General features: G+C 47.1%; 1 long non-coding RNA gene across 1 annotated transcript in view; it reads right to left on the bottom strand.

The window, feature by feature from the left end:
- The window catches only part of LOC308063956, a 183,981-nt gene that overhangs the window by 142,259 nt on the left and 15,299 nt on the right, over positions 1 to 26,423 (bottom strand). Inside the window, exon 2 of the long non-coding RNA XR_013928137.1 lies at positions 10,158 to 15,572. This is a non-coding gene — a long non-coding RNA (uncharacterized lncRNA). The remainder of the gene's footprint in view (positions 1 to 10,157; positions 15,573 to 26,423) is intronic.

Genomic DNA, 26,423 nt, shown 5'->3' with positions numbered 1-26,423 from the left:
CAATAAGAAACCAGAGGGTTTCAGAAAAAATGTTGGCACGCCACCCTCCTGTGAAGCACCAGAATGGCTAGAGAGCCCAAGAGATCCTCACCCAACACAGCATCTAGGAGAAACATCTCCATGCACTTAGCGACTGAAATTATACTGACTCCATATTTACCCCTACTGTAACTTGGTTAACTTCTCCTTGGGCTGCACCAGGCAGAACTTCAGTCCAGCAACTAAAAATTAAATCTCATCAGGTTTGGCACTGGTTTTCTGGGCTTGACCTGATACAGTTGTCATGATAAGGAGCCTAGCATTCCTGGGAGCTGCTGAAAAGACACGGATTTTTTCTATGTAGATATTAAGGTTTGAGCCAGAAGCCTGGTGGTGGGATCAGCGTTTGCAAGCCGTGCTGGTTGCCTGTGCTCCAGGAGTGCGCTTTTGCTGCTGTCGCCAGGTCACCATAGGAAATACTGATGCAAAGTCTCGACACCTGCAGAGCACGCAGCCAGGCAGCTCCTGAGCCTGTCTCCCCCGCAGCGCACTCTGCAGCCTCATCCACTCTCTCCCCTTCTCAACCTCTGTCTTGCAGTAGCGCCTTGAGCAGCAGGGAGCGAGGACACCTCTGCCTATCATGCCCAGCTCTGCGCAGAGCCAGTGGCCTCTGGGCTGTCACCCTGGAAGGCTTTCCTTACTAAAAATGTGCAAGATAAAAGCCCAGGGCCTTCTGGCTGCAATGGGAAGAGCGAGACTTGTAACCCGGTGTGTCAAGGGGCCGGCAGTACCTCGCCAGGGTGAAGCAGCCCAGCCCTGCAGGCAGGAGCCATGGGAAGATGCTGCTAGAGCAGAACAGAGCCACTGGGAAGGAGCACGGCTCCGGGGAGCGGGCTCCCCATGCCCACCAGCCACTGTCCGCATGCTGCCACCTGCCCCTGTCTGCCTGCGCCCCTTGGCCATGCACCCACCGCCCTGTGGGCCAGAGATCCAGCTGCATGTCCCTTTTCCTGCACCCAGGAGGTGCAACATAACAGAAAGAAGAAAGAGACTTCAGAGTGCATGCAACCAGCTTGTGAAATCTGCAGGAAACCAATTTTAAAAGCTCGCAACGTATTCAAAGAGCCTAGCAGTAAGTTTCCAAACCAACAGCTGTTTCAAGAAACCCAGCTCCAAATCCACCCTCTCTTCTCCACAACGCGTGTCAAATCTCCATCAAATGCTTGCCACCTGTTTCCACTTCGCAGGCGACCAATCCTTGTTCATCAAAGTAACAAAGTGGTTTTCAATTTAAAAGCAACAAATCAAAGTTTAATTATTTTGTCCTTCACAGCTTTATGCTATCTTTTACAAAAGCTTTTCCAGATATGAAGAACTATCATTGGCTGGCTTAAAAAGGGAATAATTGACTGACAGCTGAAAAAACACTTCTAAGGACAATGGTATTTGTCAGTCTGGTATTTTTCACTCTGAAGACAAAACACATTTTATCAACACCCTGAAATTATTTTGTCAACAAAATTCATTTTGTAGCATTACCTTCATCTGTCAAGCTGACAGAACATTCTCTGGAGTGTTTTAAAGACCATTTTGCTAACACAATTAATTTCTGCAAAATTAAGATTTGCCTTTTAAATCGTATGTGTGGGAAGGTGCCGCAATACACGCACAGGAAGGTGTGCACAGTCGCACCGCTGGCTCACACACAAGCAGAAAGAGGCTGCGCGTGCAAAATAGGTGCCGACAGAAGATGACACCAGCCCCATGCATCGAAAAGAAGAGGTGCAACAAATGACCAGTGACCTGCAGACAAGAAACCTGCTTGAGTAAATCATGCTTTTACAAGTTACTTCATCTTGCAATGAAAACATTGCAAGGAGCTTTACGTAGACTATTGAATAGCAATTAGAGAAATGCGTGTGTACGTACACAGAACAAAGCATTGCCACCCTCAAACAAGTAGAATCTGCGAGATGGTTCCATCACCCCGTGGCACCAGCAACATGGAAGACGTACCAGTACCCCCCATGACAGCAAACCTGTGGGTAATGCAGAAGGACCTTTTACACACTTGATACATTAATGTCAGTAGCAAACAAGTGCTGTAGTTCTATGTCATATAGGGGATTTTCAAGGGGAATTTTTCCAAATGCCTTTCCCTGACTCAGACACCAAATTCTCAAATATTTTCTACATTTCCTCTCAGAATCTCTTGACTGCCTTTCTGCTTGAATTTAGACTTCTAGCGGATATGTAAGTGGACAATTTTCCTTGTGCCCATTTTGTTTTTTGAGAAAATGATCCGCAAAGAGGTCAAATAACTTTCCCAAGGCCGTGCATTCAATCAGCACCAGGTAACGGAATAAAACCTACGCTCCCTGCCTTGCAGTGCATCCCTCTAGGCAGCAATACCTGGGAGAGGGAAAGCCACTCACGCATTGCCAGAATTACACTACATGTGACTAGATGAATAATGAGTAAGCTCAGACATTCTCAAACATGATTATGTCTGTGTTTGAGGGGCAGAAAGCATCTCCTTCTTCACAGACCGCACATGTTGCATTTTGGAACACTGAAAAGGTTAAAGGAAAAAGCATTTCTGAAGATTTAGGAATGAATTTATGGGCAACTGAAATACATTTCCCAGGAGGTGTATGACTGTGGGACATTCTCTGAAATCAGCCGGTAAGTGGAGAACAAGCTTAAACTGAAGTGTGGGTCTCCCCTGACATCTAGCCCTCTGTTCCAGAGCACAAACCCACAGATGCTCACATGCAAATATGAGAGTTGATCCACAAAGTTAGACATGCAGATTTATACTGTATGCTAAGAAATGCTGATAACTGTTATTCCTGGAAACAAAACCTTCCATCAAAACTCCCTCCAAGCTTGCTTCTACATCTGTTACCAGTTCCTATCATAAGCCTTAGTCTCAAAAGGCGAACTCAGGGTGTAAGTTTCTGCCTCACACCTTGGTTTAAATTTTCTAGTCTTCTGCAATGCATTTCTGATTTCCTGGATGCGAATTCAGGCTGAAGCAAGGAAAAGCTGCCCAACTTCAGTAAGGAAAAGCCTGCACAGGTTTCAGAGCAAACAGAAATTCTTTCCAGGTATGGCAGTGTCTGTGCAGTTCCCTCTTTAAGACTTGCTGTTGCTGCTGTATTGGGTTCACATGACAAGGTTTTGGGAGTGGGCAGCTGCAGGGGTGGCCTTGGGGAGAGGAGACCAAGAGCTGTCGCAGTGTTGGACAGAACCACTTCCAGCCGGCTCCAGGACAGACCCACCACTGCCCAAAGCTGAGCCCACCAGCAACACCAGTGGTGCCTCTGTGATAACATGTTTAAGAAAGGGGAAAAATTGCTGCACAAAAGCAGGGGAGAGAGGAGTAAAATACGTGAGAGGAACAGCCCTGCAGACCCCCAGGTCAGTGCAGACGGAGGGGAGAAGGTGTTCCAGGTGCCAGAGTGGGGATTTCCCAGCAGCCTGTGGTGAAGACTGTGTGCAGACTGTCCCCCTGCAGCCCATGGAGATCCATGGTGGAGCAGATCCCACCCACAGCCTGTGCAGTACCCCATGCTGGAACGGGTGGATGTGCTGAAGGAAGCTGTGACCCTGTGGAGAGCCCAGGCCGGAGCAGGCTCCAGGCAGGAACTGCAGCCATGGGGGACCACACTAGAGCAGTTCCTGAAGGACTGCACCCCCTGGGAGGGACCCCATGCTGGAGCCAGGGAAGAGCGAGAGGGGAAGGAGCAGCAACCAGGCCTTCAATGGCCGTTCACTGTCATGGAGTTAAAAACGGGTACATCCCTTCCCTGCACAGACTGTGCTGGGGTTTTGCAACCCCTGCCACTTAGCCCCTCTCCCACACCTGTCTTCTTACCAGCTCCTGACAGTGCCGAGGTTTTTACAGTCACAGTCACATGACAAATAGACTTTCCCCCTCTGGGCCCCTTTTTGACACTGAATCATTAATACATTAATCTGTTTTTCATATTTCTAAATAGAAATAGACATGACTGTTGTGTATGATCAATACTGTGTTCTCTCATTCCTCTTAGTCCTCATCATTTTAGAATCTATTCTGCTTTTAATCTTAGGTCTTTTTAATAGGAATTGGTTTTGTGAAGAATTTGACACTTCATTATGGCAGCCCTGTGCTAATAGATTTAATAATTCATATCTGCATTGGTCACTTTTAACTGAAACTACACATTCCAGGGCTGCTTCGTGACTTGTGAGCCAGCAGCAACTTTGGCCTTCCCCAGTGATCTCCTGTTGCATTACCAACACAGGGGACCGCATCTCTCAAGACTCCAAACATGGCCATGGAAAAAAAGAGACAATCTCCTTACAGTGATGTGGGAGCGTTAGAAAATAGACCGTAGGTAAAGAGTGAAATCCAACAGATCGCTAGAGCAAGATGTAGCAGACCTACCAATATAATCAAGCAATAAAACACAAAGACATGTTGGGAACACAGACAGTGCTATGTCAGAGCAGCAGGGCTATGACACATCTACTGGATCCTTAGAAATGCCCGGCATGGCACACTGCAGGACCTTCTGCTGAAAAATCCTGGGAAAATTGGTAATCCAGATAGTAGCTCATCACAGCAGGAGAGGAGGCAAATGCAAGTCCCACCCGCAGAACACACTGAAGAGGCTGTATGTCTTGCTGAGTTCATAATCATTAACAGCATCTTCATTAAATTATTACTATTATTTAATTTATATAACATTTTCTGCAAGTCTGATGGCCTTTACAGCATCACTGCTGGTACGGGATCACTTTACCCACATCTGAGACAGGAAGAAGCAGCTGTATGCAGCCAGTAGATTAGGGAACACTGAGAAGTGATATCCTATCCACCAAAAACTGCAGTAGAGCTCTGCAGAGGGATGAATCTGGGTTAATTAACATTGATAATACACAGCTGTGGGCTGGCTTGGAGGTGGGGGCGGCTGAGGTAGATGAAGTGCAGGTGTGACTGCTTTGGTTAAGTGGTTAGGCAGCCAATGAAGAGGGAGCAGCCAAGGAAGAGAGAGAGAGAGGAAGAAGCAAGAGAAGAGAGTGGGCCCTGGATGAGGTGAGGAGGAGGCAGCAGCAGAGGGACTGTATGAAGAGTGTGCTGGTATGAGATGGTAAAAGACCTTGTTGCAGTGTGATATTTTGGAGAATGCTGCGTCAGAGCTCCATGCAGAATGTAAAGCACTGTCTTGGCACCCAGCTGGGATGCTGCAGCTCACAGCCTGCCTGGTCTAGGAGCAGCCTGGGAAGCCAGTTTGTGACTGTGACCTATTGATGGTTTGCAAATTGGCTCCATCCAGAGCCTGGAGCTTCTGCTGCCGCAATGCACGCGCAAGGAGCACTCGCAGGGTTTCTGATCATAGCTCTCCCCTGGGTAAGTGTACCCATCTGCCCAGCTGGTGAGGTCAGAGCAACCGCAGAGTTAAGGCAGCAAAGCCCCAAGCTGCCAGTGCTGTAGACGCAGTGCCCTTGCACGTGCTGAGAGTGTATGCCAACACTGCGCTCAAAGAGCAACGGTCAGTGCCTCATCGTGGAAGGAGAGGCACTTTCATCTTGTATGAGGAGTTTGAGTATCAACTCTCAGGTGGACTTAAGAGGAGCAATCCAAAGGGGTCCCAGTGGTTCTCAAGAAATAAGGACACCCATGTGTGATCAAGGACAAAAATGAGAGCACTGGGTGTTGTCTGCATTTCAGGAACAGCACTTCCACAAAGACAAACTGTCACATGGTACTTCACAAGTTGTTCCTGTAAAAGTACAGCACATCTCCATAGCCCCTGCAACCCGGAATGGCAATGAGGCCCAGAGGCCACAGAGGACTAAGATGGAGAGCTCTGAAGCTGCCGAGCACCCTCTCCACTTGACAAAGAGATTCCTGATGCCAAGAGGAGAATTCAGTGGAATTAGACAACAAGCAGACCAAAACACAGATAGGAGATGAAAAGCAACAGCACTAAGAGAAAACAGCTTCAGTGTCTGCACAGCATTAGCCAGCCTGAAGGCGAAACCTGCAGCAGGTGACAGGACTCAATATATGTCTGTGGGGTGATGCCCTCCACTGTCCTTGGGGCTTTCCCGAATGACAATTCTGGCCACATTGCATGCACATACCAATGGCAGAAGAAACCACCAGAGCCCAAAGTGCTTTCTTTCATGACCTATTTGTTCATTTTGCAACTCCGCCTTGGTTTTGTACGTTGCTACTACAAGCCTTGTTAGGCCTGTGAAGTGAGAGCAGTCTGGGAACAAAGCCCAGAGGAGTAACCACATGTCAGAGGTTGAAAGTATGGACTGCACTGGGTGTCAGAAGATGTGCTCAGCAATGCTGATCTGCCCAGGTGCTGGGTGGATGAACGGACAGATGCCATCACAGAGAAAAGAGACTTAAAAACGATTGAGAGCCTGAAGCCGCACCACTGCGCTCTCTGGGCACACATACCCTATGACCTTAGAGTACCTCTGCACTCCAAAACTGTTGGTCACAGAAGACATGCTGGGAGACAGGTGCAGACACTTCTTCTGGAGCAGGAAAAGGCATCACCAAGCTCTCAGAAATCAAGTGCCAGTCTGCACTCTTCCTTTACTGTGGACCTTCAACTGAGCCAGCATCACCTCCATTACTTCCATGCAGGGGCCAGACGTGCACACAATTTCACCGTGGGCACAGGTATGTAAAGGGCTTAGGGCTGTTACTAGGGCTGTGAAATATTCTCCAGTCTCACCCAGAGGTGGACCTGATCTGTTGGCACAGCAATGTAACACGCTTGCCCTGGCCAAAAAAGCCATGCTGGAGCCTGTGTCCCACAAGCATCTGCAGCATGTGGTATAATTGGCCTGTGATGTGGAGCTGGATGAAAGCTCCTACATAACAGGTATAGCAGGGTGGAGGAGGTTCAGAGACTGGAGCAGCATCACTAGAATGCATAAAAGCAGCAGGAAACAGTGAGATGACACGCTGGAATGAGGTTCACTGTCCCTGCCTTTGACGTGGAATCCCATGCCTCTAGAAGGGAGGCAGCTTTTCCTGGCAGACAGCCCGATTCCTGCACAGATCCTCAGCACAACAGCTCCTAGGTTTATGCCTTGTAACTGTAGAGAGCTCTACTTTACCCCAGAACTCCGTGATTTCTCTTGAAACCAATTGTCCTTTCCGTTAGCATCATGTGCCTTGGGGCAGGGCTGCTAGCAGAAAATAGTTTGTGTTATTTAAAACATGGAAGTTCACAAAACTGACTTCAAACAGCCCAGAAAAAAAAAGGCAGATGACATATTTGTTGCAAATTCCAAAGAAAGAAAACTAAATCTCTGGCTTTTATGGTAACAGGAAAACCTGAAAGAGATATTAACAGCTCCTTTAATCATGATTACAGAAGATGTCATTCTCTTTTCCTGAAATGAACGAACACATTGGTAGTTTGCTCTCACCCGCTCCTTAGCTGAATTACAATCACTCTATACTGGATTTCAAACCAGACTGAACAAAGCCTGTGTTTCCTTTTGTTGTTGCTACAGTAAAAGCCTAATGACCAGGGCCGTTCCTCTTGACGCAGGAGTTTGCTCTGTATAAAAGGTTATAAACCAGCTCAGGCTGAGCTCACTTGAAGAGAAAGCTGCAAAAGATGAATGAGCTAGACAGCCCTCACCTGCACCTCTCACTCTGTCCTGAGGGGAGAATACTGTAACCTAAGAGGTCTTTCCCAGCTTTTACTTTAGTGGCTTTGGAAGGGGAATATGCTACCCCAAATCACAAAGTTACTCCATTTCTGTAAGTAAAATGGCAGAACATTATACCAACTTCTGTTTACCTGCTCCTGCCTGTATTTTCAGGGATCACAAGTCAGCTCCGACCCCATACCGCTGCCTTTGCAGTGTAACAAGCTCCCTGTGGTACCACGCAAAGTCGAAGGCAGTGAATCAGGGTGGTGCATGGAGCTGCTGCACCCAGCAGGGATTTCTGGGTGTGAGCCAGAGGCTGAGAGGAAGCAGCACCCACCTGCCTGGCATTGAAGGGCATGTGCCTGCCTTGCAGCACGACACTGTGGTGGGTTGACCTTGGTTGCCCGCCTGGTGCCCACCTAGCCGCTCCATCACTCCCCTCCTCAACAGGAACAGAGAGAGAAAACACAACCAAAGCTTCATGGATCAAGATAAGGACAGGGAGATCACTCATCAGTTACTGTCATGGGCAAAACAGATTTTACTTGGGGAAATTAATTTAATTTATTGTCAATAAAAATAGGTAGGATAGTAGGATAATGAGAAATAAGAACAAATAATCTAAAAACACCTTCTCCCCACCCCTCCCTTCTTTCCAGGCTCAGTTTCACTCCTTCACCCCCACTCCTCTGCCTTCTCACCCTGAGTGGTGCAGGAGGGCAGGGAATGAGGCGTTGTGGTCAGTTCATCACATGTTGTCTCTGCTGCTTTTTCTTCCCCCATACTCTTTACCTGCTCCAGCATGGGGTCCTTCCCACAGGAGACAGCCCTCCATGAACTTCTCCAATAAGGATCCTTTCCACGGGCCACAGTTCTTCATGACCTGCTCCAGCACGGGTCCTTCCCATGTGTCCTCTCCACAGGGTGCAGTGCTTCAGGCACAGACCCACAGGGTCCCCAGCCCTGCCCCAGCCTGGGCTCCTCTCCCCACAGGGCCACAGGCCCTGCCAGGATCCTGCTCCAGCGTGGGCTGCCCACAGGTTACAGCCTCCTTTGGGCATCCCCTGCTCTGGCGTGGGCCCCTACATGTGCTGCAGGTGGGGATCTGCTCCCCCGTGGGCATTATGGGCTGGGGTACAGCCTGCCTCGCTGTGGGCTTCCCCTGGGCTGATGGGGAATCTCTGCTCCAGCACCTGGAGCCCCTCCTGCACTGACCCGGCTGTCTGCAAAGTTGTTCGTCTCACATTTTCTCACTCTTCTCTCTTGGCTTCTGTTCTGCAGCAGTTTTTACCCCTTCTTAAATACATTATCACAGAGGTGCTACCACCATCGCTGATGGAATCAGCTTTTAGCAGTGGCAGATCCACCTTGGAGCCAGCTGGAAGTGGCTCAGTCCAACATGGGGGCAGCTTCTGGCATCTCACAGAAGCCACCCTCACAGACCCCTGCTACCAAAACCTTGCCACATAAACCAAATAGACACCAACAGAGCAAAACAGCCCAAGCTGTCTGCTACTTTGCTCCTTCTGGCCCCTGCCCCCTTCCACAGCAGGTCATGGAGGAGAATATGGGACCCACCAGGTAAGCAAAGGGGCTGAGAGGTGGATCACACAGGATAACGGCCTTTAACTGATACACACACCTCTGGCACTAGCTCCCTTGTCATCGAACCCCAGCAAGTATTTATTAATGAAGCTCTCCTGATTGTTGATTCATTTGATTGTTAAAGCTTGTGGAACTCGTACTGTTATTATTCATTGTTATTAATGTTCACAGCTCAGCCTCTCTCTTTCCAATATGCTCCACAGAGGAAATCGAAGGCTAAAGCCAATTGTTACAGTAAATGAATGATGGAGCCACTTGAGGATGGGATTAAGCCTGCTGCTCTGGGACTGCTGCAGGTTATTGGGAGTAAGTTAATCTTCACACACAAGCATTGCAAAATGAGGGGCTGTTCTAGGTGGGTTCTCTGGCTGCTTCCTCAGTCAAGCCATCAGTATCACCCTAGCAAAGCTGTCTGTGCACAGGACCAGTGACCCAGGCTGGGTTTTGATCTATGTGCAGAAACAGGTCTGAGTTCAGCGGGAGCATGGCCCCTGCTAGGCAGGTTTGACACTAAGACTCAGAGAGATGCTACAGGCAACTCAGCACAGCCGCGCAGAAAACACGTCTCCACACGACTGCATGTACTGAAGAAAAGCAGAGCTGGCTATCCTCAGAAAGTTTTCTCCTCTCCACCCCTCTGCAACCGCTCATTCCCCAGAAAGGTCGAGGATAACAGTGGTGGCGCATAGCAGGTGGTAAACCAGAGCTCAGGAGCACACCACCTGAGTGTGCTGCGTAGAGGGGGAACAGGATGCTGCTTGCTTCAGTACTCTCCCGTTCCTCCCCTTCTTCAAGCCTCCTCCACCTTCCCACAGCCTCTTTGCTACATGATGTTTGGCAATTCTTGCATCACATATAAACTCCCCAAGCCAGAATGGTAGTGCTCCTACCTGTCTGGTAGTTGAGATTCTCCTAAATCCTCACTGGTGTTCTTATGCCAGCTTTCCAGAGCAATGTATTTGTTCATATTATATCTTCAGAATCTACAGAGCCGTCACATACTATATTCGACCTATTATTCATCTCAAACAGAGAATTCTGCAAAGCAAGAGGAAATAAAAGAGAGCTTAATACAGCTTTACTAAAGTGGAATTTGCCAAAGACTCTAGAAAAATGGATTTAATTAGGGCTGCTAATGGGGAACAGTTTGTTCCTGTGATTTAAAGCAGAATTTAGATAGTCTCTATAATTTCAACACTTTAAATTATATATAGAAGGTTATTTCTCATTTCTACCTTAATTATAAAAATCCATCTTTATGAATCACAATTTTGAGGCAAATAAAGCAAAGGCAACAAAAATGATGTTTTATTTAATAAAACTTGTAAGAACTCACAAAAGAAGCAAAAGAGACTTCAACATGGAAAAAAGAGACTTATGATAGCAAATAATAGTTGCAGGCATTCCTCTGTACACTACTTAAGGACAGCACAACAAGGTCAGTTTTTTACTTGGGAAAAGGTGTATAAACAAAGGTGTGTTCTGTTATAAAAAATGGAAGTGGGTATAGTTTTTATGCAATAATGGGAATGTTCCCCATTTAATTTTGCAGCTAAGCAGTCTATTAGAGTTACAGGCATTAATTGGCCTAACGTGCTCAAGACAGTAATCCCATATTCTAGAAGTCTCTTGCTACCCCTGCTTACATTGATTACTGTGTCAGAATCTCTGAATTGTCTGAAAATTGTTTCTCCAGATAGAAGGGCCAATAGATCTTGTTAGAACCACTCCTCCTGAGCCTTGTCTGTAGCCTTTGATTTTATTTAAAACTATCAAATGTTGCTTTTGTGAAATTCCTCCTGTTAGCTGGCTCTGACCACACAACCTAGGTAAATGAGTCCCAGGATTGCAAAGCACTACTAATTCAATAACAAATAGCCCAGACAACTGACTAGCAAGCTAGGCCTAGCTGCTGTCACTGCTGCAGATTCTGCACCCACCATAATGCATTTTAATATTGCACCTTGGATCAGAACAAAATCAATGAGTGAAGTTCAACTGTGGCACATTTCCTATTTCCCTGACAGCTTATTTCATGGATCACAGGGACCAAAGTACAGCTGCTTATTCAACAGAGGAAAGAATGAATCAATTTCTATTCTTTAATACACTGCGTGACCTATTCTCTGATGCTCTGTCCTTTACAATGGCTCTAGTCTTTCCAAGGCCTTCAATTTTGTCAGATACAGAAAATTTAAAATAATGACAAAATGCCCTGCCCTAGGTCTGCTTCCAACTGACTAACTGCTCTGCTGGTAATAAGTCCAAATAAAAGATATTATGTCACTCAGGTTGAATTAAACAGACAAACTATAATCCTATAGCATTAAAAATGAACCAATCTCCTGGAAGATTTTTGTGATTTTGCTCCAAGTTCCCCACAAAAGGCACTGGACATCACAAAGGTTTTGATCCTCATCAGCTGCAGTTTCTTCTCCTGCTTCAAAACACGAAAGAAGATGACGAAATGGCAGCCACAGCAGCAGCAGCTGGCTGAAAGAGCAGGCGCTTTGCTGGGGAAACCCTGTGCCCGCCTCTCCCTCCACACCTGCGGGGAGCTCAGGCCATGCTGGCACCTGGGATGCTGTGCAGGGAGCTGCAGGGCAGCAGGCAGCCCGACGCAGAGACACCGTGCCTCCTCCCCTCCCCTGGTCCCAAGCACTGAGCCACGCTCAATGGGGAGACCAAAGTTCTGCTGCTCTGCTCACCCCATCACACTCCCTGAAGCTAGCAGATAATGACAGCTGTTCTTTAGGCACTGCTAATTTGGGAAGAATTAATACACTGAGATGCATCAGTTTGCAATTTCAGTGTGAAGATTATTTTTTTAATTTAGAGATATCCCTAGGTATTGTGGTTTTAATTACCCTCTGTGTGCCTTGTTTGTCTTGCCTTATTATTTATCCCCAGTCCGCAGGTGATATTCATATGGTTCTTCTCACTGGTAACTTGGTTTCTGCCTGGGCTTTCTTAACTGTAATAATTTTTCAAAGAATGCAGGTCAGGTTCTGCAAAGCAGAACAGAGCAGAAGGGTGAGTGCTGTAGCCACCCTAGGCAGCCATGGGCATCGTGCCCCAGCGGTGCTGGCACTCCTGAGCCAAGGCAGCAGGGCTTGCAGAAGCCGTGTGGAAGGCAGTGTGCATGACCCTGGCACCAAGACAGCAGGGACAGCTGAAGTGCCAGCTAAGCGACAAACTAGTCAGCACTGTGTGAATTGGAAAGCTTGGAAAGGAACCACTTGCAGATCTCCACAGGCAAACAGGATTTCTGTCTCTCCTTTCTCAAACCCTCTTTCTCCTGCCTCGTTGTACTTTATGACTGGTGGGGCACCACGAGGCTTGCCTGGCCTTAAGACATAAAGGTAATAAATCAGGTCTGATCAGAATATTATCTAGATGAAATGGACATATCACAGCTGGCTTTATTTGCTTTTCTCTATACATATCCAGTAGTTCAAGTCTAGGGCTTTTGCAGCATGTGGTTTTAACAAATACTAGTACTTCAGGGCACACGGGCAGACAAATAGCTCTTTCCAGTTCATAAGATGAATCTGGGAAGAACAGGGATCACTGAACAGTTGCAACAAATGTTCTAGTTCAGACCTGTGTTTATGCAGGCTACAAACTGTAGCAGAGGTTGCTAGCTGGATTTGTTTGCTCCCAAGAAATTAATTTTCCTTTTTATTTTTCTGCCTTTCATGCAGGAAGTCCAGAGACATGTCACAGCTCAGAACACCCCATCAGCAGCAGCCGTTCCACTCACTGCTTTGGCCTAGAAGCAAACAGGAAACTCAGCTTTGGGAGGTAGTGGCTGAACTGTGAGCTCTACCCTATCTACCATCCCCCCTTCCCAGACCTCTCCACCGGCAGCTGTTCAGGTGATGAAAAGTAACTCAGAAGACCTGAGAATAGCAAGTGCCCTGGCTCAGACATACAGCCCTACTCCCTCCTCTCTCCCCATATTATCCATCTTTAATAAAAAAATCTGCTTTAGTTGCTCAATTAATGGAGCGGTTTTAAACATCGACCAATTCTCCTTTCCATCATCAAGCTGCCCTTGAACCCTACAGTCCTCTGAGGAGACCTGAGGTGACAGACCTGAGGGTGTTGCCTGACCTGCTCTCCCCAAGCTCCACAAGAAGCCAGCTCTGCAGAGGCACAGCACAGCTCCCACTTCGCCCCTGGCACACGCGAATGGAGATGCACAGCATCTCAGCAAGGATATTACTGCAAAGGTCCTTGTCCCAGCACTCCTCAGTGGTGAGGACACAACAGGAACCTTGTAGCTGGCATAAAACAGCCTCCTCGTCTCACCACAGACATGTTCCCTTCACATCAGCCTGCAGACTTGTGCCTATCTTCACCTTTTCCATATAAGAAGATCAACTTTTTCTTCCCGCTTTTAACAGACTTATCCCTGGTATTCCCCATCCCTCTCCTGAGCAGACCAGCTGCCCCGGGACTGGCTACTGCCAGTGCTCAGCTCATGGTGGCACTAGCCTGCTGCTTTTCTTACCCAGCCAGGATCGTACTGCAGCTAAACAAAAACACCTAAACTCCTCACTGATCAAGTTTTGGCAGACAGTTTTGGAGAACAGTGATGAGGGACAGAGGCTGAGCAGCCAGCAGCTATTGTAGTGTCAGCTGATGAACAAGTGGATTTTGATGAGGTTCACGTGATTAGCTTTGGGTGCACAAATAAGAACTCTATGTATGCAGTGCTGGGCACATACTGCCACGGGGGTTAGTGCTCCGCACCCCTGCCACCGGCACCCTTTTGTCCCCTAGGTATCAGAGAGGATGCAAAAACTGCCCACTGTGTTCTGTCAAAGTAATGTTCAAAATGGAGTTCTAACAAGGCCTTTTTCCTTCAAACAATGTACAAATCAACAGTCAGCAGCATTTGAAAAATGGCCCTAATCCCTGTCTGCATAGGGAGTTTGTTCCCAGTCCAATGTGCCGTATTATGACAACAATATATTCTTCAAGGAGTGAAAATTAACGAATAAATAATACCCTGACAGTCTTGCCATTACTGAGTGTTTAGGAGTTGGGTAAAACTGACAGTGCAAGACGAATATGGCAGTAAGATGAGATCTTACTTTGCATGGCTGGTCAGGGGAATCCAGGCAGCGGACCTTACAGACGGGGTTAATTCTAAAGGCTGAATCTGATTCTGAGCACAGCAGCTCTCTGAGCAAGTAGGGAAGGCTTAACCACTTGGAGGACTGAGCCACAGGCGGCAGCCCCATTGCTGAAGGAAGCACGGGGAGTGCGGTCCTGGGAAGGGAGGATGTGTTCACCTGTGGCCTCTGCATCACTGAGAGTGGGCTGAGCCCTTTGCCTGCCTCGGAGGGTCCAGCAGAACTCAGGCAGAGTTCTGCACCTACAAACGCAGCCAGGAAGGCGGGCCTGCCCCTAGCAGGAGGGATCACCGGAGCACGCTGTATGTGCACTGGCCCCTGTTTTCACAATGCAGGAATCACAAGGTGCCAGTGAAATTATTCACTATCAGGCTGAAAGAGGATGGGCAGCATGTGGCCCTTTGCTCAGAACGCTGTGGAGCCCAGATGTACTCATGGGTTCCAAGAGGCTTCAGAGACACCCCTAGAGCACAGCCCCACCAGCTAGTTCTGGGCAATGGTCAGACATAACCACTACTCCAGAAGGACTGTGAGCCAGAACTCAGAGGATCACAGGCAAATAACCACGTAATCCACACCCTGTCCTCTACCGGCTTTTCACAAGGCTCACATCTGCTAGTGGCTGTGGCAGAAGAGAGGCCCCGAGCTAGCCAGCTCCCCTGCCACGCTGGGCTTTCTCTCCGATTGCCTCCATGGTGCTGCTGGCCTTGTTCCATGGCTTGTCACTGGCAGCACCCAGCTGCAGCATTCCCCAGGTTCAGCAGAGGGTCACCATCAAGAGGAGATCTCCTGTGTGCAGGTTAGCTCTGCCCACCCCCAGCATCGGACAGACCATAGGGCTGTGGGATCTGCCCTGTGCCTGGGCTGTGTCACCAAGGAAGGCTTCCTATGCAGCAGCAGGCAAACATCACGCACACATTCCCTGGGACTCGACAGGGCTGCATCTTGTTTCCACTCTCACTCCCTTCAGTTTAAATGCAACCAAGGACAGATCTTCTCCGTCCTCAGGAGATATGGAGCAGGTCCCAGCTCTTTCTAGGAGCAGAGATTTCAGACGATGATAGCCTCGCAGTGCACCAGCCTGGTGAAATCCTGGTCACAGTGATGCCAGGATGGTCTCCAAGCCTCTTGCACCGGGCACAAACCAGGAGGAGCCAGTTCCTGTAATTACAAAGTTGAACCATATCAGAGGAAAACTAATCAGCTTGCTGGATGCCAGCAAATTAAATATTAATCTAACTATTGTGAACACAAAAATGTTCATCTTCAGATATTTTCTAGCACAAGTGTCAAAATCAGAGTGGAACGAAGGTTTTATTCATTTTCCATTATCAATTTAAATAAAAACACTCAGAAAAATGGGCAATGATGTGCAGAAGCCACTCAGCACAGGTAATTACAGTGCAAGTTTAGGCAGCTAATCACTCCTAGAATATGCTTCAGATCGAGATAACTCAGACTGGCTTGTTTCTCTGCTTTGTTAAATCAGGCAGACTCTCAGCATTGCCTGATGGGGATGAGGCTCCCAGTCAGCATCTTTAAATAACAATAGGGCTGTCTGGCGGGCATGGAAGCTCTTCTGCCAGCCAGTGGCAGGATGGACGGAAGGTCCTCTACAGCAGGAAAGCAAAGCCACAGGAGGGAGTGACACAGCAGGAGCCATGCTGGGAGTGGGGTGGGCAGCTCCAGGCAGGAGCAGGGAGCAGCGAGAAGGCAGGGCAGAGGGTACAGAGCGGGGCTGGTCTGGAAACAGAAGGTATGAAAGCCACAGGTGAGGACATGCCTGGAAATGAGGAACAGCAGCAGCAGCACGATGGAGAGGGATGGACATGGGAAGGCAGAGCCTCATGGGCAGCCTCTTGCAGCAGCTCTGGCCCTTGCAGCTCTCAGACAGAAGAGCCCCCCAAGGCCATGTACGTGGCACCCACACCCCACCTGGGACACTGCGGCTGTCGGCGCATGGCTCGGTCCTCATCCTCCCCGTCACCGAGCCCCAAAGGGGCCGGAGGGGGGAACAGCAGCGCAGTCAAGGGGGAATAACGGCGCCAAACCCAAAGGACCCTTCTTCAAGAGAACCCATGTCTTCGTACTGCGGGCAGGAGGTGACTCTCCACAACCCTTCCTCTGGCACGTGGCTTGACCTTCCCGTGGGTGCCAGCCCACGTGCTTTACATGCCAGTTTCAACGAGGGCCTGACTCCGCTGCCGGAGGTGGCCACAGCAAGCAGGAACGACGAGCCCTGACCCAGCATGGGGCAGATGCAATGACTGCGGTCTGTGCACCCGGGCTGGTGAAAGGGGCATTGACCTGAGGCAGAACACACTCAGCTGCAGCCTGGATAATTTTGCACTTTCCAGTGTCTGACCACTACATTCACTTGCTCCCCTCTATAGTTCTAGCGGATCACCTTTACGCTCTCTATCAGTAATTTACATGGGCTTTTTACTTGGAACTAAGAAGAATTATTTTTATAACAGCATTCATGGATATTCTCTCTTCTGCTTAATTATTAACTTTGCTGTAGTAAATAAAGGGTGTTTATGAATTCCATCAATCTCAACAAACCTTTTGCACGTAAAGTACTGACACATTTGTAATGAAGCAGCAGCTTTTGCTTTATTTAAAGGAATGAAATGATAAATACAGTTCTGTGGATGCTCTTATGCAGTTTCTTACAATTCGAATGCCTGCCAGCAGTTATGCCTGACTTACTAGCTACTTCATTATAACAGCCTAAAAGATAGGAGTGGACTGGAATAAATCGGGATTTTAAAGAGCTTGTATGCCCTTCAGCAACACACGGGTTTTCAGAGATGGCAGAAGCTCTATTAGTTAACATGGCACTCAGTATTCTGTTTTGAAACTAGTCTCTCTTCATGTCAGGAACTGTGCATGAGCTGAACTCAGCCACATCTCTGAACACTGCTTCTCGCAGCCTCTGCTCACAGCAATGGTGGAGAGCTGCTTTGGAGGGAAATGCAGAAATTCCGTATTTGCTTCCTGTAGCCCATTCTATGTCCAGCCTTTCTTTGGTCATACCGATAGGCTTGTATTCTGAGGAGCCCTACTCCTTGTTCTTAAGATCCTCATCAAATAGAACACACGGGGGAAGTGTCAGCAGCTGAATTATTCAGTGTGGACCCCAAGATTGGCCTCGCCATTGAAAATGCATCTCTCCAGAGACACACAAACTAAAGCAGTAGCTGTTCCTCAGTGTTACATATCCCAAGACACCTTTCCCACCTATTTATACATCATATTGATAAACAGGCATTGTCAGGGTTTCTTCTTCTGATCCACTTGATCCTGACAAAGAATAATTCCCCTGAAACAGACATGTTCTCTTCTGTTTTCTAAATAATCATCAAGACTTTTTCCCCTCTTGATTTAAGAAAGCTGTGACCTTTGGGTATGTGCTACTTAGGATCCTAAGGGCTCAGTGCAAGCAACTGACAGAGAAGCCAGTAAATTATTCCAGCTGAGCAGCATAAACAACTAGAGCCTTTGTTGATATGAAATGAAAATGACTGTGCTCTCATTCTGGAAGAAACTGTAGCGTTACAAAGCACAGGTTTGACAAGACAAGCTAAAACCTACACTCTTCAGATTCCAGTAGGCCGATGCCATATTAATTATTTATCAAGATGTTTTCTTAAAGTAGTGTCTTTGTGCCTTTAATTTTCAATTCCCTTAATGCTATAAGGATCTCTGCTGGCAATGCATCAATTATTAACAGAGTTAAAACAATATTTGTTTTCCCCAAATACATTTTTGAACGCTGTCCTCATACGAGTTAGGTTTTTCTGAAACTTTAATGAGGGACTCTGATTTCCTCCAGACTCATAGCTGAGGCTCGGGCTTGGCTGGGCTTTTGATTTGACTGGCGGAGCATGCACAGCACTGCATCCTTCACACTACTTGTCCCACCGGGACCAGGGGAGTGATCAAGCTAAACAGCTGTGATCAGGGAGGAGAAACAGCAGCAAGTCTGTAATTGGGAATTTCAGTCACTGAGTTCAGAGGTTCTGTTGTTCTAGTGACTGTTTTGCATTTTCTTATTCCAGCAGCTGTCCCCAGGCTCAGTAAAGAGAGCCTGTGCTTCTCTTGGTTTGGAATACTTTCCTCCTAACAAAGAAAACAACAGTGCAGTTCCTTTAATCTATGAGAAAGCCATTTCAATTCAGCAAAAGGATACTTAAAGCATCATGGTTTTAAGAATTTTATGCAATCTCAGCCACTTCTCTCTCTGCCAGGGAGCATATAAAAAGTTAAAACCCCAAATACTGCTTCTTGCTTTTCCAGGCCCTAATTATAAATACATTTTCACAAGGAGGAGTCAACTTAAGCCTAATATTGTGTGAAATCTCATAATTTCAATACAGTCTTCACTTGATGTGGATTGGTAATTGGAGCTGTGGAATCAATTTTTCCCATACTTGAAACACCTAGATGAGTATGAAATGTGTTGCATTTGTTCCATGCACGTCTACACTTTGCTTGGAGTGGAATAATCATTCTGATGTATTTTTTATAACAGAGCAATGTTTCCTCAGACTTTGATGTTTCACGTATGGAGCTATTATAACCGCTTGCCATTTAGATGCATGATCTGTGCCTAATCTCCAAAGCTTTGATGCATGCAATAATTATTACTATTGATGTCATTGCACCATATTTAAAATACAAACATCTCTTTGTAAGTCTACAGCTAACATGAGAGGGAAGCAACCAGTCCACTAAGGCTGGAAACTTCCTGTTGGTAAATCACTGGAATGATGTAAGATAACATCCTATAACCTTCAGTGAGGCACTGCACTGACTATGCCCAACGCAAGGGCTAGTTGAGCAGGAAGGTGGTGCAATGTACGCTCTGGTCTCTCTGCAGGGAGAACAGCTCTAGAAAATTGAGCCCTGGGGTCTCCAGACACCACATTTTGACAATCTGCTCTTGATGCTTGACCCTGAACTCAACCATATGGCATGTTTCAGGCAACTCCTGCACCTGGGACTCAGAGTAATTTTATCTGTGCAGCGTGTGAGTGGCTTTCAGGAACCTGGTGCATTCAAACCATGGTTTCCAGACCTGACTAAGCAGAACAACCACCAGCTGATACCAAGCTAAAGTTGTTACCTTGCCTCTTCTTACAAAGAAAGATGTGCAACCAACAACACTCCGGCTCCTGCAAGCCAAGGCAAGTGCCAGGGAGCCAGATTGTCTGAACAGGGCATGACTTTGTGCCTCTGTGCAGTAAGACAACCCTCCTGCACTTCTGTAAGAGGCGTTAAGTATAGGCTGCCTTTGCCTTGCTCAGACTCCACTGGTTGGTCTGACATGTCATGTCTGAGTAGAAATTTCATTAGGTACAGCCAGTAGTGTTTTACGTGACAGGATCAACAGGCAGAAGACAGAGTGGTTAGCTGAAAAAGAGAACAAAAGCAGAAGGCCAGCATGGGCAGACACAAGGATCAGGAGTTGAGGGCAGATGAGAACATCAGCAGGTAGGGCACAGAAGAGGCTCTTCAGAGCCACAAGCCAGTTACACATGGCAAAGACATTCACTGTTCACTGGCTGGACGGTCTCATCTTGCCTCCCAGCCTTACTCAGCCATTATGATCAAGCCATGGCCTTCGCTACCTCTGCCTCTTAGGAGGTGCATATGGCCGCCCTGCCCGTGCGGTCCTGACCTGCTCTGTTGGCTGTAGAACCTCTACTCCCTGGGCCCCCAGTGACTTAGGCAGCTGCCAGTAACTCAGGAGCTGAGCCCTGCTATGCAAATAGGCTCCAAAAATTGCTCCCAAAGACATCGGATGCGGTCAATTATCTGGAAGAAATATTAAATCCACACAAAGAAATGGAACCAGAACTCTATGCAGGTCCTGACCAAGGAAAGCCTCTTCCCTGGCAGGCAGAAATTCCTTTGTTGGCCACCAAAGGCACAGCTCTGCACACCTCCTAGGGACCTTGGGGGACACCCTCGTGCTCCCAGCACCCATCATCCCCTTCTCAACTGCTTTTAAGATGATCACTGTACATGCCCTTCTTTCTTCTTCTTTAACCTACCAAACTAGAAAGACTGCCAGTGGCACAGTTCGTCCAGCTGTGCTGCACTGTCATTTCATCCCAGGGGCACAAACCAAGGAGACAAGTGTAACTTATTCCTGTATGAACACTGTCTAATGTGCATGCTGGACAAACTGACAGCACAGAAGACAGACATGACAAGAGCTTGCTTTTCAGATTACTTTATCCCCTTTCTAGTTAATGTGGTTCTGGTGTCAAAATTATTGAACTCTCCAGTTCCAGTTTCTAGGCAGTACTGCTGCTCTCTTGATCCAACACTGAGCAAAATTAGCAGGTTTGACATACTCCCTAGCAAAAGCTCCACTGCTTCTCTCACCAGTGTGCAGAGCACAAAAAAGTGAGGGCAGGCAATGAGATTCACAGCTGGTGTAAATCGTATAAGCTCCACTTGTCTATGGAGTTGCTCACTGTGGAGCTAGCCCACCACCATGAAAAGGCATTGGCAGTGTTCATGCATTCCCATTTAACTTCTGAAACATGAGCTGAATGCAGTATCTTGATCTTTAGCTGGTGACAAGAGACCTAACATGCTTCAGCAGGATGACACAGAGGTCCCAGATGTCTTTATCACCCGCCACAGCAGTCCATTTGATTTCCCCAGCAGAGATCTTTGGTAATCCACATTGTACAGGAGAGACCAAATTAATCTAGAACTGAATCAGCTATTTCATTCTGCAGTACAGCAATACAGATCAGAAAGCACTAGGAAGGAGGTTAAGGGAAGACAGAATCTCTCTGAAAAGACAATATCAAGCCCCAAGCCTGTCAAGCCTGTCACCTATGCCAAACACCCTGCGGTCACAGCAGGCATGCTTCTGCCAGGAACAACCACCCCACTGAAGCTCTCCTAGTTGCAGGGTGTTGGGGCCACTTCCCAGCCTGACATCTGCGTATCAGTGAGATATCTGCAAGGTCTAACGACGGTTTTAAAAAATACATGAATTCAAGCATCAAATAGAGTAAGTTCACAATGCAGGTAATTAGTAATCAAGTCTGGCCTTCAATGCCTCCCATTCTGGATCTAGCCAAGAGACCCTCAGAGCTGCACAAAAAGATGATACAGTCACCTGAGCAAATCTGCAAAAGTACCTCTGGGGTATTTAAGCATTCAGGTGGCAACGCAGCACAGCACAGTCTTGCTTTAATGTAGATTACCAGCTGCCCTTCATGATTTGGGTTGTTTAAAATAAAGCAAAGTACCAAGGGGGGCACTTTTCATAAAAATATGTTTGTGTATCTAAACAGCATGTAATAATGTTCTCTGGCATAACACTGATAACACATTAACCCTAGGTGTATGTGTTGAGGGTTACATACATTTCCAAATGAACATTTCCAAACAAACCAACAACTCATGTAGATTGCTTTGAATTCACTGAAATAAGAACAACCAGTGCAGGGTCACACCTGTCCTACACCCTCGTGCTTGGTCCTTGTGCGTGGATCACCAGTTCCTGGATGGAGGTGCAGGGAGGGGTATGCAGGTCTGGCTCAGGACACTACCTCTCTGCCAGATCACAATCTGAACACAGCACCTCTGCTGAACAGGGCTCTAACAAGCCCACATTGTCACCTGAGGGTTGAGGATTATCATTTCCAAAGGAAAAAAAAAGAGACTATTAGCCTGCTGCACAGCAGAGAGCTCACTCCTGTGGCAGACAGTACTGTCCTTGCTTAGGAATCACAAAAATGATGGAAAAATCCCAGGAATTTTTTGGCTGCTTTCATCTGGAAACTTGTCCCAAAGTAATTTCTCGATGTGAAAACAAAAGGACATACGGGACTATCACCTAAAAGATGCTGCCTCGACTCTCATTCTACCCCAAAAACAAGTACAGTTGAAAACATGACACTTAATTTTTAGGCAGCAGTGTCAGCCTTGGCTTTTTAACTCACTATTCAACCTTAACCTGCCACAGGAATCAGAACGAACAAGGCTTGCTCAGTGTCTAGTATTCTCCCACTGATTAGCTGCCCAGGTCTTAAGTGTGCAAAGCACAGAGCAGGAGGAACAAATGAGCAGTCCTCGCTGAGGGGGAAGCAGCTGAAATATCCATAATGAAAATACAGTGCTGAAAACGCTCTGAACTTATTTTAATTTTTTTTCAGGCTTACATTGACAATCATTATTGTTATTATTACCAAGCATTGGGCTTATATTAGTGATCATAAAATCAAGAATAATGGTGATATTGTGTTACCCTCCCCAAGGCAGGCACCAAAGGTAGAACATTGTGCATTTAGCCAATGAGGCTGCAGATGGGACACAGGTACCCACATAGCTTCTGAAGTCCAAAATGGGACTCTGGAAAGGACCCAGGTATCCCGCAACTTGAGAGGAGAAAAATAATTTCACCTGTTGCTGTCCTGGTCACTCTGTCAACAAATCAATGAAAGAGCTTCAATATCTACCATGAAAGCCTCAAATGCTGCATCATTTCTTCATCCTCAACAAGCTACTGAGTAGCTTCCCTGTCCTCTCAGTTCCAGAGAAGACATTTCTTCTGAACAATCTGACATCACATTGGCAAAACAGGCTTTGCACAAGAACACTGTAACCCCTTATGTCTTGCCAGCCTACCAAGATGGTGGGAAGTTAAGACTATGCATCTTAGATGGCAACAACTAGTTAGTGCTCAGCAAAGACAAAAAATAATGAAGGATGAAATGCCCTGCGTGAAAAACTGCAACTACTATTTCTTACTACCTTAGGTTCCTCATTTTTTCTGCACAGTCACTATTACACACGACAGTGGCTCCTCACACAGTTAGATCATGGCCTTCTGTGGCCAAACATACACACCATGTGAAACTGTCTTTACCACTGGAGGTTTATTTTCCACTGGATATATTTCTTCTCAATACCAGAACAGAAAACAGCAGCTGATGCCTGTATAGCAGAAAGGTAGGGCTTGTGATAAAAGAACAGTAAGTATTTTGGTGCTTGTCAAACTGTTCCTGCATCACATCTCCAGAGTTCTCATTTTTCCCAGTGAGGCCAGAAAAAAAAATCTCAGAGATAGGTTCACAGCAGCTCTCTGCAAGCATTTAAAGAGTGAAACACCAGCATCCTTTTCACCTACTCAGACTGCCCTCCCTTCCTGTCCAGGATCTCTTTGGCCAGCTAACCAGTCAGAAGACAGCCACATTCTGGGCAACTTCAGGAATAAGGAAAAATCCCCACTTCTTGCAGCAGAATGCCAAAGTTGCTTATCATCTGGATACACAGAAGAAATACCTGTACAGTATATAAATCACCTGTCATCATCCTCCCCAGAAAACTCATTATTATAATAGTCTAATCATTGTGATATCTATTGGCATTACTCCCACTAACATTAATCCTGATGAGTTCATCTGGTATTAATGCGGATGTCACAAGTACTTCTATGTGACTTTCCAGGCTTGTTGTATGCTTAAGACCGTCCTGGTTTCGGCTTCAAGAGAAAAAGCTGTTCATTCATCGCTTGCAGGACAGTCAGGCACCAAAGTCCCAGGATTCATTAATTAAGCTGATCCCTTTCCTTAGTCTTCCTCTTCGTGAAAAAAGTACGTCATACCCCACCACTGCGCAGGCTTCTCCGAGTAGGGGATTTGTGTTTCCATTTTGCTATTTTGTGTACATTCCACAGAGCTGAGCGCAATGTCAGTGCTCAACACTTAACAACGATCTGTCCACAACTCTGGAGTCTCAAAGTCCATCCGATACGTAGGGGGTCAGTCTTCGAAAAGGGGAGCAGCTGGGGTTCCCTACGTGGTCTCTTCTGCGCCTGTGCCCCCCCACGGGCAGCACGCAGCCCCACGGGCACCAGGCGTTTCCGTGTCAGCCTGCGGCAGGTAGTACAGCTGCTGGGGAGAGGCACAGCCTGCTGCAGTAGCAGGGATCGGGAAAACTCTGTCTGCTCTGCCCAGACATCTCACCACAGAGCCAGGAGTTTTACTACCAATTCCTTCAATGCTCTTTTACATTTCACTAGCTGTGCAGTAGACACGGCTGGAATGCAAAGTGCCGTGCCAGGTGCCGGCGCATCAGCTAACCCACGCTGCCCTCTTCAGGGGCTGCACGGGCCAGCTGGGCAGGGAATCACGGGCTGGTTTTCATGAACAGGCACAGCAAAAGCTTCATTTTAGCAAAGATAAAATGCTTCTCAAAAGGAAGGGCTTTTTCCATGGCACTAAATGTGCTCATCCTCTGCTTAGGTGCATAGGAGCAAGAATTGGCTTTTCTTCAGGAAGCATCACAGAATTCCAGACTGGTTGGGGTGGTAAGGGACCCCTGGACATCATCCAGTCCAGCCCCCTGCTAAAGCAGGTACTCCTAGAGCTGGCTGCACAGAATCACATCCAGACGGGTTCTGAATATCTAGAGAAGGAGACTCCACAGCCTCTCTGGGCAGCCTGCTGCAGTGCTCCATCACCCTCACAGTAGTCTTCCCTTATATTCAGATGGAACTCCTGAACATGCACCCATGAAGATGGAAGACTAGGGCAGCAGAGGCAGTAGCTATACCCACTCCCTGTAACTGGGGGAGCAAACAGATGGAAGAAGATGAAGGGTAGCAAACCTATACTCCCTGCTTCCCATACTGATGCAGTGGATAGGACACGCATGGGGATTCCCTGACAGCACATACCAACACATCCACACCCCAGGGAGCTCAGCTGTTTGATCACAGTCACAGACTTGAAACACTGGCACCATCCTACTTCAACTGTAGCTCAGGAAGCAATGCAACCAGTGACAAAGCCATTGGTCCACCCAGCAACAGGAATATCTTGCCCCAGAACTAGAAGGACGGGTATGTCATGCAGAGGAAAGGAAGAATGCTAGGAGCCAACATGCACACTTCTCTCAGGTTTGTCCAGTCATAAACTCCTGAAGTATGTGTGGAGAAGGGGCGAGTATCAAACAACAGGGACACAGCAATCAAAACGTGCACATTAATGGAGGATTTTAGCATTACATCAGTGTGAGGAGAGACCAGAAAGAAAGTCACTGAGAGAATTTCAACTAGTTACATTTCACTGAACAGCTAGAATTCAGCAGTGAGCTGTGTTTGAAAGGTACAGCTCCACCTGGAAAGGTCACGGTCTAGCACATGCCACAAAGGCCTGCCAGTAATGCTGTCTCCGTAAAGGGCTTTTAGCTTCTTCCCATTACACAAGAGGAAAAAGCTACACCCATCATATCCAAAGCAGCTATCTGGAGGCAAGCTATGACAGAGATAATGTATTTATAGTCCAATAATGTTTAAATATTTTGCTCCCATCTGCCACCCAGGGATATCTTTGCATTTTGCTTTCTCTTATCACCAAAGTCTATTCTTGTTCCAGCCCACAGAGGCTGGTGAACAGTGTTTCTTTATTTTTCATTCCAGAGGATTATTACTTATGTTGAACCCATTTGTCCCTAATCGACACGCAAAACATAGTTCCCTAGGAATTCAGATGTTATTTAAAGTTTTTCTCCAGTATCCAATTTGCCTTTTATTTATTTAGGGAGCTATTTCAGTGGGAAGCTTGCTGTTGAGAGACACCATGACTTGTTTACAGCACTGGTCCTGAAGGTGACCACGAGCTGGGGGAGTCAGGTAGGCAGCAACGTTACAGATTAAAGAAGCAATTAAAACAGAGAATACAAATTAAATAAAAGCAAAAATAGCAAAGACAAGGGAGGAAAAGGAAACATAAATTGGGAAGAATACACTGGTGCTTACGATAATCACAGTGCGGGAACTGGAGCGGGATGCTGAGCAAGCACCTCCCAGCCAGACATCGCTATTTCAGAGCAGCTCTGCCTGCTGGTTTGCGATCATGTATGTGGCTGCTAGCCAGGCTGGCACGTCACCTTTCCAGAGGCTGTCAGCCAGGCCTGAACTGACGGGATGGCTCCTGGACCACCATTCAGTGGAAGGGCTTGCCTGGCTGC

The sequence above is a fragment of the Falco punctatus genome, assembly GCF_963210335.1.
Source record: "Falco punctatus genome assembly, chromosome: 4".
In the NCBI taxonomy this organism is placed as follows: Eukaryota; Metazoa; Chordata; class Aves; order Falconiformes; family Falconidae; genus Falco; species Falco punctatus.
The sequence above is the reverse complement of the archived record's forward strand: the minus strand, read 5'-3'. Positions and strand labels throughout refer to the sequence as shown.